The sequence below is a fragment of the Chrysochloris asiatica genome, unplaced genomic scaffold (assembly GCF_000296735.1).
Source record: "Chrysochloris asiatica unplaced genomic scaffold, ChrAsi1.0 scaffold00027, whole genome shotgun sequence".
NCBI classification, from domain to species: Eukaryota; Metazoa; Chordata; class Mammalia; order Afrosoricida; family Chrysochloridae; genus Chrysochloris; species Chrysochloris asiatica.
In genome coordinates, this window is record NW_006408545.1 from 4,723,307 (window position 1) to 4,733,107 (window position 9,801).

Genomic DNA, 9,801 nt, shown 5'->3' on the forward strand with positions numbered 1-9,801 from the left:
CGGGCACAGGGAGGGAGGCGTGGTCACTGCGAAGGAGGTGGGAGGTGAGGCCCGAGCGTAGACGGCTAGAGGCGGAGCCACTACAGCGGCGGGAGGGCTCGATCCTGGGCGACGCCCGCTTTATGGGTTTGCTTCATGGGTTTTGTTTTTTGCTTTTTTCCTACGGAGCTCTTTTTATATCAATTAAAGGTTCTTCCTACGTGCTGCTGAATTTAGCCGATGAGCTTCAGTTCAGCTATCTGTGTGTCGGATAATATTTGGAGTAGAGAGAAAGATTGGTTGCAGTGGAAATAAATTGCATTTTATAGTCCCATGCTCGCTCGAAAAGAGCAAAGCCATTTTGGAAATCTAGTGGTTGGCCAATATCAGCGTTTGAGCATGGCCGCACCGTTAGTTTAATAAAATGAACGACGAAGAGACGCTTTTTCACGCATACACTTTGCTTGGAAAATCTAAATAGGGTGTCTTTGCACTATATCTGAGTAGTCTACGGCCCATTCAATATCTCAAAACTAGAACGAGAAAAATATGACCAGAAATGTAAGTTATACACCAGGTTTCTGCCATTTGAAGAGGGCATAGCAGAAACATAAAAGGCGTAAAAGGAAGTATCAGAACTCTAAAAGGTAACAGATGTATGTAATAGAGGAATGAAAACACAGGTGTGCTACCAAAACATTTGATCTTGAAAAAATGTATCACCTAAACCGTTAGTTAAGTTAAAAAATTTGTGGCTCCACGAAGGAGCCTCTGCGCTCCTGTAACCAGAGGCACTCTAGGATAAGCTAGCTAAAACGTCACGATTCCATCTCACCAGCTGCTCTGCATGAGAAAGATAAAGTTTCTGCTCCCGCAAATATTCACAGGTTCAGAAACCCTGTACAGGGTCCTTAGGAGTCCGTACTTTACAACAACCACGGCCAGGAAATGTAGCTCTCTGCTGCTGGCTGACCACTGGGGACAAGACAGCATCTAACACATTTAGGAGTCTTACTAAGAAAGACAGGTATACAAAAGTCTATTTTGTCTTGCTGTTCATAAACCATCTTTTTTATTCATTAAATGATGCGAATGAAACCATCAAACTTAGCTGATTAAATTCAGAGAGAAAAGTGTATTCTGTGCTTGAAAGACATTCTCTTAGAATAGTGTCCAGAACTTTTCATTTCTCATTCTTTAAATATTGTACTTAAATAGTTTGCTTTTGATGAGTCTACATCATCCAATGAATGGTCTTTTGAAAAATAATGTAGGGTAGCTTCTACCGAGCCTCCCCACTTTCAGGAAAACCATTCAGCATGAGAAAGAACCTTGGTGGTTTGAACCCACACAGTGATTCTGCTGAAGGAAAGCCCTGGTGATCCGTTCCCTTAAAGACTGTCCTTGTTATTCGGTACTGTTTTGTGCACCCTGACTCTTAATGTCTTGTGTACAACAGAACGAAAACTTGCTAGGTCCTGTGCCCTCACTAAATAGTAGATGTATCCAGAGCCAGTGTTTCAGTTCTTTTCACTGAAGGTCTTCCTCCTTTTCACTGACCCTCTATCATGTATATTCAAGTGTATTAGTCCCTCCTGATCACATGTTCAAAGTGAGACAGAAGTTGCTATCCTTGAAAACCCTTTGGGGCAGTGCTTTTCTGGTACAGTGGTCACTATGAGTTGAAATTGATTCAGTGGCACCCAACAATAACAGAGTGGATTGTCCACAATTTTTTGTAACTTCCTAATTCATATATGGAATCTTGGTGTAGTGCCGTAGGATCAGCAATGCACTGCTAACCACAAGGTTGGTAGTTCAAACTCACCAGCTGCTCCTTGGAAACCTTGTACAGGGTTGCTATGAGTTGGAACCACCTTGATGGCACATGACAACAACAACAATTCATATATACACAGTTAACCCTTGAAAAACTCCGGAGAGGGATGTTTAGAGGTGTTGACCTCCTCAGCTATCAAAAATCTGTATATAATTTACAATTGACCCTTGAGTAACAGGATTTTGAACCTTTTCAGAACGAAGTCCACTGCACTTAACAAGCCCGCATATATGGGGGTTGTGTGTGGGAGGGTGTTGTTGTTTTCTGTTGGCTATTGAGGGACACTCAAGTGTTTGGAGTTGTTGTTAGGTGCTGTCTAGTCAGTTCCGACCCATACCGACCCTTTTTTTTTAATGTTTTATTTTGAGTTATGTGATACTTTACATGGGAGATCATTAGTTTTGTATTCATCCTATTGTATATCATTTCATTGCCATGGTTACAGTATTCTCCATGTATCATCAACCAATCACCCTGCAAGCCTGCCCCTCACCCACCCACCCCCATCCCCGGTCATCAGCACAAGCTCCTCTCCCTCTCTGGGTCTAAAGTCCCCAGCCACTCCATCTCTCCACGTGCATCATCTCTGCCTCCATCTCTGGCGTCACTGCTTCTCTGGATAGGGTCCCACTCTTGGCTCCTCTCCCTTGATGGTCCCAAGGACCTCTGCTCCTAGACTGCAAAGTAAATCACTCCCCTCCTTGCTACAAAATGTTTACCTTTACATTTCCAACCCTCACAATCAGTCCTGATAACAATTATTCATTATTGTATCACAAGAGACCTAGCCGCATTTCCTTTCATCATCCCCACCTAGACAGATTGGATACTACTCAATGGAGATTCTACCTTCCTCCTCACACTCTGGATATAGATTCCTTCTTGAAAGCTTGTAAGCCAGTCACTTCTTGCCTTTGTAGCCCCGCCCCCCCGCCCCCCCATTTTGGGTAGCCAATGTCCAAGTTGCCCATCCCTGTCTATGTCGTGTATGGGGGGGGGGGGGAGTGGGAATGATCCTTGCTATAAAGATTTGTTCCCTCTTTTGAGCTACTGCATCCATAGTTGTAGGTCAAGTTCATCAAATTACATCAGATTACTCTTTTTTTTCCCTCTTCTTCTAGTTGAGCTCTGATCATTCAGTCATTGAAGCCAGGTCAATTATCTGCAAGTGTGGGTGTTCTTGTGCATATGCCCTCACTTCTTATCAGCTGGTTGCGTCACTTTCCATTCTAGTCCTCTGTGGCTATGTCACAGACCCAAAGAACGACTGATGAGCTTGAAATGCCGACCTTGCAGTTCAAATGGCTTTGCAGTCTGGTGCATTAACCCGCAGCGCCACACCAGGACTCCAGTGTTTGGAGTAGCCACTTAAATTCCGTGAGATGTTAGTCATCACCATGTGAGCAGTTGGTGAGCTAAGATCGGCTCTCCAACCTGCTCACGTGGAGATGACTAGCCTCACATGGCAGTTTTAACACTTGAAGTCACCAAAATAGCTGCAGGGAAGAAAATCCTAATATATGTGGCCCATGCAGTACAAATCCATGTTGTTCAAGGGTCGATGTGTGTTTCCAGCTCATATGTACACATTTTGTTTATTCCAAACAAAATGTGTTTAAACATATCTCTTGTCATCCATGGATGGCTGCAGACAAGTTTTCTCAGTAATACACTGTTTTAGTCTCATTAGGGTGCCTTCAAAAAAAGATCCCATCAGAACAGTGGCTTCTGAAGCGATCTACTGGGTCAGTTAAATTCAAGGCAGAGAAATCAGTTTAGAAGGTTGTGGTGACTGTTTTGGGGGATTCCAAAGACTTTCTTGAGGGACACAGGAAGATCATGGGCACTTATTAAGAAGTTTTAAGAAAATGTAAAGTGATATTGGTGACAAAAAAGCCAGAAAAGTATTGATAAGAGTTTTTTCCATCAGAACAATGGACATGCTCATTCTCTGAGGATAATAGAGGGCTGTCCTCTGAGAATTTCACTGGGAAACCTTACCCCATCCACCTTACAGCCCTAATCTTTCCCCTTCAGACTTGGTTTTGTTTACAAAACCTAAAGAACATTTAAAAAAAAAACATGATTTGCGTTCCTCAAGGATACTGACATAGTGTAAATTGAAGAGCACAGAATTCTTCTGAAAAGGGTTGGATTGGTTGGTTATGTGCCGTGGAGTTGCCTAGTGACCTTGCATAGGGTTTCTGAGGCTGTAAATTTTTACGGGAGCAGAAAGCCTCTTCTTTCTTTGGCGGAACAGTTAGTAGTTTCTAACTGCTGACGTTGTGGTTTACAGCCTGATTCGTAACCACTATGCTACCTGGAAAGGGTTAGAGAGATGGAAACACTGCCTTCAACAATATATAGACCTAGAGGGAGGATATGTGGAGAAACAGTGCATGGCTTCACATTTTGATATTTTTGTTTAATAAAGATTTCTATGATTTTATAACAGTACTTGTTGATGAATACTCATTTATGTGTGTGTATATATATATAAATATATATGTGTATGTATATGTTGTTGTTGTTGTTAAGTGCCGTTGAATCGGTTCCGACTCATAGCGACCCTGTACAGGGTTCCGAGGGTGTAAATCTTTACGGGAGTAGAAAGCCTCATCTTTCTCCCGCGGAGCGGCTGGTAGTTTCGAACCGCTGACCCTAAGGTTCGCAGCCCGATTCGTAACCACTACGCTACCAGAGTGTATGTATATATGTAAATATAAATATATATATGTATATATATATAAAAGGAGCTCTGGTAGCGTAGTGGTTACGACTCGGGCTGTGAACCGCAAGGTCAGCAGTTCGAAACTACCAGCTGCTCCGCGGGAGAAAGAGGAGGCTTTCTACTCCCGTAAAGATTTACACCCTCGGAAACCCTGTACAGGGTCGCTATGAGTCGGTTCCGACTCCACGGCACATGACAACAACAACAACATATATATATAATGTTATTGTTAAGTGCCATTGAGTTGGTTCCAACCCATAGCAACCCTGTATAGGGTTTCTGAGGAGCAACTAGTGGGTTTGAACTGCCAACTTTGCAGTTCAAACTGACCTTATGGCCCAGAATATTATCCTGCAGCGCCACACCAGGACTCTATCTATCTATCTGCACGAACTCCTGGAGTGGCACTGTAGGATCAGCACTGGACTGCAAACCACAAAGTCAGCAGTTCAAACCCACCAGCCATTCCTTGGAAACCTGATACAGGGTTGTTATGAGTCAAAACAGACTTGATGGCACTTAACAACATATACATACACATACAAACACACACACGTACATGAGGACAAAATCACCATTTGATGATTAAAACATGACTTCCTGGAGTCCTTGGGTTATGCTCCATACTATTAATACTAGACTTGCAAACTGCTCAGTTATGAACTGGTCAGAAGGTTGGAAGTTTAAGTTGACCAAGAGGCAGCTTGGAAGAAAGGCCTGGAAATCTACTTCCAAAAGAATCAGCCACTGGAAACTATATGGAGCAGATTTCTATTTAGACTCTTACTGGGTCACCATGAGTACATCAGCTCTGTGGCGGTGGTTGTAGTAACCTTGAGAATGGGATATGCAGGCACAGAAAGAGGAGATAGGTTCTAACTCACTTGTGTTATATTCTCTAAGCTTGATAAGGACTTCTGGTGTGACGTTATAGGATCAGCACTGAACTGTGAACCACAAGGTTGGCAGTTCAAACCTACCAGCTGCTCCTAGGACAACTTATACAGGGTCACTATCAGTTGGACTAACTCAGCAGCACTTAACAACAACAAAACTAAAGCTTGGTTAGGGAGAGCCATGCTCCATACTATTAATACTGGACTTGCAAACTGCAAGATCTGCAGTTCAAACCCTCCAGCCGCTCCTTGGGAGAAAGATGAGGCTTTCTGCTCCTGTGAAGATTTAAAGCCTCGGAAACCATATACAGGGTTTACATGAATCGATGGCACTTAACAACAACAAGAAGCTTGGTAATATGAAGTGCATTTTTCAGTTTGACTGTAGGTTTGTCATAATCAGACCAATCTTATCCAGCTACTGCATAAGATTGTATTTTTATGTAAATAATGTGCATGTTACATGCTTTTGCATACAGTTCAACTCCCGTGAATTATTTTCATAAACACACTATACTCATTTTGTTAAACATGTTGCTGGCTTCTATTTAGATCCTTTTTTTGTCTAACAGTTTTAATGTTAGTTTAGGTCTGGTCTTGGTGCCTGTTATGTGGTGATTCCCTGCCCAGCAGTAGCCACTCACCCGCCCACCTTGAGTTTCTTCAGCAGCCCTCTTCCAGTGGGATTCTTTCCCTGCTCTGCAACTGCTTGCTCCAGTGCAGGGAGAAAACACTTTTCCAACCCAGAAACAGCCCCTGTCCAGGAGGTGTGTGGTGGGTCTGTGCACTCCTGGCTGGAGAGGTCACTCAGGTGGGCGAGGCCAGCACACAGCTGGGCATGTGCTTGGTGGTCATGTTAGTGGTGGTGATCACGGTGGTGGTAGTAGCAGTGTATGTTTATTATATCACAGAGTTGTATGATGTTTTCTTTATGATTTGTAAAGAACTTTAATAGCGTATGTTTACTGGGGTAGTAAGAGGTAGATTGGTATCATTTTTTGTAGAACCCAAAGGCTGGCAGGCATTATAATAATGATTTGATCAATGAACTTGAGGAACAAAGCCCCAATAATGAGTTTGGCCTTGGTACTGGAAACAAGAAAAAAAATCACCCACCGCAGAGGAACCCACCCACCCAAGGCAAAGCTGTAGGAATCTCCATTGAGGCACCACAGACATCAAGCCTCAAGTTGCACAAGGGATGATGGGGAGAGGGGTAGAGCTACACATCCTGGAGTGTACCCTTAAACTTTTTGCATACCTGTTACATCAAGTATGCCTTTCCTCCCTATTCCTTCATAAAAGTGTTACTCTTTTGTGTTTATTGCTACTACTCACCATTAGTTTGCAAATTTGTTGAAGTTAAAAGTTGTTGTATGATCCCTGATCCATAGCATTAATATGTATATTGTTAAACACCCTTTGGCTGTCTATAAATTGCTTCAACCAGCTTTGTGAAGCACCATAATTACGTTTATTGTCGACAATTTGTTGATGTTAATATTAGCAATTCTTTCTAGTCAGAAGAATATGAATGCAAATCCCTAAGAATTTTCTATTTCTTGTTGATTTTTGTTTTACCAATTATTCTTAGTCTTTATATAAAACAAATTCCTTAAAACTTCTTCTTGTCTTGAATTCATTCTCCACTTGTAGTCCCGGCATGTTTCATATTTCATCCCTTTTTTTCTAAGCTTCTGCCTCTCCTATCAGAGACAAGACTTTCCTCTACCTGGAGAAAAGTCGTGATCGTAGAGAACACATATCTATAAAATATTTCTAGGGAGACCACTGCTTGTACAAAACCACTGCTAAGCATAACATCTTTTGTAGTTGGTTACTATAGAGATAAATGGCTTAAGATGGAGTCATTCTTGGCAGAAACTAGGCAAGTAGACTTCATAAGATGGAGGTCTTCTACATAGGGTCGTTTAGAAAAAGAACCATAGGAGAGAAAGGAGGGCAAAAGCTTAACAAATGAGCTAATGGGTGATTGATTAATTTGTAGATTTTTGATTGGTAGTATTTGGTGCCTGCTATGGTCTTGAATCCAGCATACAAAGAATCCAGCTTCACATTCTCCTTGTTGATTTTGGGAAATAAATAAATACAGCTTTATTCAGGTATAATTCATAAAATGTGCAATTAACTCATTTACAATGTATGATTTTTAAAGTCGTACCTTAAACACAATAAAATGTCTGCCTCAGTGGTTTTCAGTGTATTCACAGAATTGTGTAACGATTACTACGAATAGTGTTCAAATATTTTCTCATCTGAAAAAGAAACTGTCCCCACTTTCCATATAAAGGGAATCATACAACTTGTGAATTTTTGTGATGTTGTTGTTACTGTTATGTGCCGTGGAGTCAGTTCCGATTCATAGCTATACCCTGTACAGGGTTTCCGAGGCTGTAAATCTTTACGAGAGCAGAAAGCCTCATCTTTCTCCCGCAGAATACGCTTCTTTTAATTAGCATAGTTTTTGTAAGTTTCATCCATGTTGTAGCATGCTAGTTGTTGTTGTTAGGTCCTGCCGAGTCAGTTTTAAGCCGTATTGACCCCTGTGTACAACAGAACAAAACATCGCCCGGTCCTGAGCTGTTCTAACAATTTCTGCTACCCTTGAGCCCGTTGCTGCAGCCATTGTTATAATCCATCTCGTTAGGGGTCTACCTCTTTTTTGCTAACTTTCCACTTTATCAAGCCTGATGTCCTTCTCCAGGGACTGGTCCCTCATGATAAATGTCCAAAATATGAAAGACAAAGTCACCATCCTGGTTTATAAGGAGCATTCTAGCTGTATATCTTCCAACACAGAATAAATCATATTTGTTCTTTTGACAGGCCATGGTACTTTTAATATTCTTCTCCAACAGCATAACTCAAATATATCAATTCTATTATTCAAATATTCCCTATTCATCGTCCAACTTTCACATGCTTATGAGGCTATTGAAAATACCATGGCTTGGGTCAGGCACACCTTAGTCCTGAAACTAACAAACACTATAAAGAGGTCTTGTGCAGCAGATTTTCCTAATGCAATATGATTTGATACATTAAACAAGAACAGATTTAATACATTAAACACTAAAGACCAAGACCAAAGAGTTGTGGGATGACATCAAGAATATCATACATGAAGAAAGCAAAAAGTCATTGAGAAGACAAGAAAGAAGGAAAAGGTCAAAATGGATGTCAGAAGAGACACTTTCCAGCATAGAGATGCTAAAGCAAATGGAAGAAATGAGGAAGTCCAAGAGCTGAACAGAAAATTTCAAAGATCAACTCAAGAAGATAAAACAAATATTACAATAAAATATGCAAAGATTTGGAATCAGAAAACCAAAAAGGAAGAAAAAGCTCAGCATTTCTCAAGCTGGGGGAACTGAAGAAAAAATTCAAGCCTCAACTTTCGTTATTGAAAGATTTTCTAGACAAATTATTGAATGATGCAGACTGCATCAAGAAAAGATAGAAGGAATACACAGAGTCATTGTACCAAAAGGAAATGGTTAATGTTCAACCAATTCAAGGAAGTAGCATACAATCAAGATACTGAATGAGGAAGTCCAAGGTGCATTGAAGGAATTGGCAAAGAACAAGGCTCCAGGAATTGAGGGAATAAAAGTTGAAATCTTTCAAGAAAGTGAGGCGGCACAGGAGGCACTCACTCATCTGCCAAGAAATTTGGAGGACAACTATCTGGCCGACTGACTGGATTAGATCCATATTTGTGCCCATTTCAAAGAGAGGTGACCCAACGGAATGCGGAAATCATTGGACAATCTCTTTGCTATCCCATGCGAGTAAAGTTTTACTAAAGGTAATACAGAAACGGCTGCAAGCATACATTAACAGAGAACTTCCGGAAGTTCAAGCCGAATTTAGAAGAGGCCGTGGAACGAGGGATATCATTGCTGATGTGTGATGGATCTTGGCTGAAAACAGAGAATATCAGAAAGATGTTTACCTGTGCTTTATTGACTATGCTAAGGCTTTCGATTGTATGGATCATGACAAGCTATGGACAACATTGCGAAGTATGAGTATTCCGGAACACTTAATTGTGCTCATGAGGAATCTATACCTGGAACAAGAAACATTTGTTTGAACTGAACATGGGAACACTGAATGTTTTAAAATTTTAAAATGTGTGCAACAAGGTTGTATTCTTTTACCATACTTATTCAACCTGTATGCTGAGCAAATAATCTGAGAAGCTGGGTTATATGAAGAAAAATGTGGCATCAGGATTGAAGAAAGACTCATTAACAACCTGCAATATGCAGATGATACAACCTTACTTACTGAAAGTGAAGAGGACTTAAAACATTTACTGATGAAGATCA

The 9,801-nt window shown here is 41.1% G+C and overlaps 1 protein-coding gene across 1 annotated transcript in view; it reads left to right on the plus strand.

Annotated features, from left to right (window-relative positions):
* MCM9 (minichromosome maintenance complex component 9) overlaps positions 1–9,801 on the plus strand; it is a 168,443-nt gene that overhangs the window by 55,899 nt on the left and 102,743 nt on the right. The gene's annotated exons all lie outside the window — the stretch shown is intronic.